General features: G+C 53.9%; 1 protein-coding gene across 1 annotated transcript in view; it reads right to left on the bottom strand.

The window, feature by feature from the left end:
* The window catches only part of SSH1 (slingshot protein phosphatase 1), a 27,977-nt gene extending 26,868 nt beyond the window's left edge, over positions 1-1,109 (bottom strand). The window contains exon 1 of the mRNA XM_008634070.2: positions 1,065-1,109. The gene's annotated coding sequence lies outside the window, so the exon portion shown is untranslated. The remainder of the gene's footprint in view (positions 1-1,064) is intronic.
* Positions 1,110-5,006: the final 3,897 nt, after the last annotated feature.

A 5,006-nucleotide genomic window follows, 5' to 3' on the forward strand; every position in this document is an offset into this window, starting at 1 on the left:
GCAGAACTGGGAATCCTGAATTTTGATTGAATCAATACAAAAATCATTCTCCACAAGGTCAGCTCTCAAATGGCATAACAGACAGCCATGAAATGCCCATACACCGGAGAGCACACAGAGCAGACACAGCACTTCTGTCTGCACCCCATGTGTGTGCAGACAGGACAGCTATGGAATTCCAGGCTTCCCAGGTGGGCTGCAGCCAGGAGACACCATCCCAGAACACAGAAACAAAAAAGTCCAACAATTTCCTACTCTGTCCATGAGCAGCCCTGCTTTCTGGTCTCTGACTTCACTTGCAGGGCAAACACAGTCTCAGCAGCAGCATGAGTGGCTTTGCTTTTCCTGAACTCAGGACAACAAAAGCAGGAAGGAGTGACAAGCAGAAGAGACTGACTGCTGCACCACTGTTGTGCCTTTACACTGCTCTCTTGGGCTGTGGTTTACAGGTTAGAGGGTAAGAGCTGCCTGTAAGAGCCAGGCTTAGAGTGAGCCATCCAGAGCATTACTCAGACCCCATTAGCCAGGGCCCCAGCACATGAGCTTGTGTCACCACTTTGGATCTGCACAGTGTCAGCAAGAGGAGCCTCTCCTCTAGCAGGACAGCTCAGCCCTTTCTTCCCCTCACACAAACACAGTGGCTCTGCACAACCCCAAGGAGGCAAATTCCTGACACTCAATACCCAGGAATGAGCAGAGCTCTCCCCTCCCCAGCCTGGGAGCAGAGCCCCCTTCCCAAGCGGAGCCCCAGCCTCAGGGAGCAGCAGTAGAGCCAGAGATGCTGTGATAACATTAAAGTGCTGTGGCCAGAGCTGACCAGCAATTTTCCAGTGTCTTCCCACCAGGGGAAAAAGGATCACAAGCTCTCTTTTATGCTTTCAGCTCGTTAAACGCTCATCTCAAAACTGATGAGGGAGAGAGCATTCCCAGGTTCAGCTCTCTGCAGACCATGCCATCCCCTCCAGGCAAGGCACAGGCTCGGGGATCTCTGTGGGATCAGGACTTGGATGCTTGGCAGACAACAACAGTGGAAACGATGCTTAGAGCCCAAAAGCTCTGCTTACCTCACATTTAGTCTACGCTCTTCATCACTGCCGACCTCCGCCTGAGGGGAGAAAAGGATACAACAGAAAGTTACGTGTTTGTTGTTTCCACATTACACCTTTAAAGAAAATCCCTGCTCCAACAGGCTGTGAGGGGCTGTTTTCCGCGGGGTTTTTCTTCCTGGTGCCAGGGATAAGTGAGCCTCCCTAGTCCTGTATGCCACCAGCACCCGGCGCCGGGTGACAAAGGGGCTCACGGGGATTTTAAAGCTATTAGGTCCTAATCCTGCAAGCTGGTCCTGGAGCGCAGAGCGCTTTGAAGAGCGCCAACCCCGACGTCACCGCAGCGCACACCTTGCTCCCACTGCACACACACGTGAGGGCAGCAGCTGGCAGCCACGGCTGGGCACAAATAACTGGGATTCGGGGTGTCCCAAGCACGAGGACACAGCCAAAAGTGCTCCCTGGGACTGTCCCAGCTCCAGCATCTGATGTGCAGCTCCAGGGCTCACACCAGCAGGCCAAGGAGGCCACCTCCACCTGGATGCTGGCACATGTGTCCCCAGGCTAGGACAATGCCCACTGCCTTGCATGCCCTCTGCCTGCTGCCTTCCTGAGGAACACACTGCTTTGGTGGCAGGCATGGATTAAAATGGGCACTTTTGCACCAGGCACTGGTGGAAAGTCCCCCAGAAGCAAATCTGGCTGCTCAGGTGACACTACACTTTATTTATTCTCCTCAAAAGAGAAGTGTGACCTCAGTCTGCTGCCAAAACCAAGCATTTTCACAGCCGTGCTTTCCAGCCATCCCCTTCAACTGCCCTATTAGCTTCTAGACAAAACTCCTTACTAAAGAAAAGCAGAGTTGGGGCTAATTGCATCCAGAGCTGACCAAAAAAGACCCCAAAACAACAGGCGGTAGGATAGTTCTGTTTTGGTCCTGTGTGAGTACACAAAGGAGAAAGGGCTGGGAGCATCCCCTTGGAGGGCAGGGCTGTGCTGGGGAGAAAGTTTGGGCCCAAGAAGTAAAGCAGGGACCTTACAGGAAATCCTTCACACTCACAACACAAAGCTGGAGGGACACGAGCCTTGAAAGAATCAGGCTCCATCAGGGCTGACACTTGGGGAACATCCTGGTATTTCCTACAGCATTGCTCAGAACCCACATCAAATAAGGGTCCCCGTAAGAGTTACTTGTTTCCAGGTGGTTTTGTACAAGTTAAAAATAAGCAAATTATATAATTTCAAATGTTCAAGACTGGAGCTTTGTGTGGGGGGGGCACCTGGATTGCTCCCCACCCTCTCAAGTGAGGACTTGGGAGGCTAGAGGGCACAGGAGCTGCTCCGCTGACAATCTGTGAGAACCAAGTAAAGCCAGGGAAAAAAATATCCTGCAAACGCAACAGCAGAGGCCGGATGTTGGAACTGTGGCCATTGGGAAGAAGGGAGATGCACAAGGCTGTCCCGACTGACCCAGCAGAGGGTGAGGAGCATACCACGGCTATTTTTAGTCTGTTTACAGTGCAGAGCTGGGCTGCAGGCAGGGCCCCAGAACACCCCGAGTCCCAGTGCCCCCACTGGCAGATGCCCCAGCCCTGGGAAGGTCTGGCAGGTTTGGGACCTTTGCAGGGTCACCCTCCTGTTTGTTTGGGGCTATCACGTAGCAACAAGGGGGAGAAAAACTTTTTTCCTTTTTAAACAAATGTGACTGCGAGGATGATGACTCTTGGATGTCGTCAGCTGGGGCTCAGCAACAGGGCTGGGCCTGAAGCTGCTGTGGGCTCCTCTCCTGCAGGAGCTGAGCTGTTCCCATAGCCAACTTTTCCTGTATTTTCTACTAAAAACTGCAGGAAAACCAAAGCAAGGCTGCAGCAAGGCTGCCACACTGAGCCTTGTCCTGCTCAGAGCACCCCTTGGAGCTGGCAGGGTTTGGGGTGCACCACACACTGTGGAGATGCCGTGGACCTGCAGCTGCTCATCCCACCACGGCCGGACCCCACCAGCCACTGCCACGTCCCTCCCTGGGGTCTGTGCTGAGTGTGGCCACACTGAAGGGCCACAGGGAGTGGGAGGTGTGTGGAAGGGAGGTGCACAAGCAGGGAAGGTTTGCAAGTGTGTGTGAACCACTCTCTCCTAAGAATTTATGGCACACTATGGCAAGGCAGCAGCAAAACTCTTGCAGGCAGCAGCATCCATTTTATAAATTCCTTTGGGCTCGTGAGTTAGGAGAGGCCACAGCAGCACAGTCGCAATTAGCAAGGATGTGTGGTCATCATTTCCCATTAAAATATCTTCTAGTAATTATTCACATCTGCTAAAAGCCCCAGTGAGCCCTGATTTTCCTTGCAAGAAAGACCCTAAAAGAACAGGAGCAGGCAGGCACTTTTTGACAGGATTTTTCTTTAAATTAACTTGGCAAAAACAACATGCTGAATCTGGAAAAAGAATCTGGAAATCATAATTTTATGGTATTTCATGCCAGAAGAGACCATTCTAACAGGACTCAGTGTCTTCCTCTGGGAGCCACCACAGCACACCTGAGCTGTGGGTGCTGGTGGCAGAAGTGCCCTGCCATGGACAACACCTGGCAGCAAATGTGGGGCAGCTTTTTTGGGAGGAATTTTATGGTCACCCCCCAGAAAATACAATCACCAGCAGCAGCTCTGACACAAAGCAATGCCTAAGACAGATGTACATGGCAAGACTGCTTTGACTCCAGTCTAATTCCACTGCCTGCTCCACAGTTACAGCTCATTTTCATCTCTCTAGATTGGGTGGCCACTAGGTCTTGTTTAAGACCCTGTCTAAACCAGATCCTACAAAATTCCTTCTGAAAACTCCTTCCAAAAGTGCAAGTCCCATCTCCAAGCTCCTCAATGAGCACAGCGTGGCCCAAACTGGGTCCCTGCAGCCAGGGACCCCCTGCAGCCCCTGGGGCAAGGGAGAACCTGGGAGCTTTGTGGCTCCCGCCTCCTGCTCCCCCCTCAGACCAGCTAATCGGGGGAGTCACAGGGACGTGACAGGTGACAAATAGGATTGTTTACCTGGCAGGAGTGGGGACAGAGCGAAGCCAAGGGCAGTGAGCATCAAAGGAAAGAAGTGTGGGGGGAGAGGGATGCATGGGGAGGATGTGCAGAGAAATACCAGGCCTGTCTTTGAGGGTCACAGCAGAAATGGGTTAGGAGGGAAAAAGGCAAGAAGAAAGAGAAACTGGAGGTGCAGCTGTGTTTGGATGGTGTGGGGGAGCTGTGGGGGAGGAAGCAGAAGCCCAAGGCCAGGCAGAGGCAGGAGAGGGCATTTCTGGGGCACAAGAGGGGAGGGGGTGTGCAGCAGAGCTGGGACATGCAGAATGCTGTGCCAGCAGGACACAGATATACAGATGGCACCATGGGGCGGGTGAAGTGGCAGGTACAGGTCCCTGGAGCAGCAGAGCTGGGAGAAGGAGAGGGCAGCAGCATGATGCCACTCTGTGCCACAGCAAGGAGTGGCACAGGTATGGGGTGGAGCAGGATGGGAGCTGCTCCCACAGATCTGACAATGGTCACCTTGGGGAAGGGCTGGCAGGAGCTCCCTGAGGGGCAGGAGCTGCAGCAGATGTGGGGAAAGGTGGTGCTATGACAGGGACAGAGGGATAACACAGGGCAAAGCAGAGCATCCCTGGGGCAGGAGGTGGTGGCAGCTCTGGGATGCCAAGGAGGGACAAGGACAAGGGCCAGCATAGCTGCTCCATGAAGACAGGCCCAGCACTCTGCCCAGAGATTTACCTGGCAAGAGGGAGGTGAAGCAGGCTGCCCCACGGTTTAGGGAGCTCAGGCTAATGCCAGGGTTGCAATGGGGGACAGCCACGGGAGAATGGGGCTGTGGGGGGGAGGGACGGCAGGACAGACCCAGGCCTCGCTCAGCCTGGCAGCACCAAAAGGCTGGGGCTGGGCAGCACCGAGGGCTACGAGAGGAAGGGGCTGG

The sequence above is a fragment of the Corvus brachyrhynchos genome, unplaced genomic scaffold, assembly GCF_000691975.1.
Source record: "Corvus brachyrhynchos isolate BGI_N302 unplaced genomic scaffold, ASM69197v1 scaffold114, whole genome shotgun sequence".
In the NCBI taxonomy this organism is placed as follows: Eukaryota; Metazoa; Chordata; class Aves; order Passeriformes; family Corvidae; genus Corvus; species Corvus brachyrhynchos.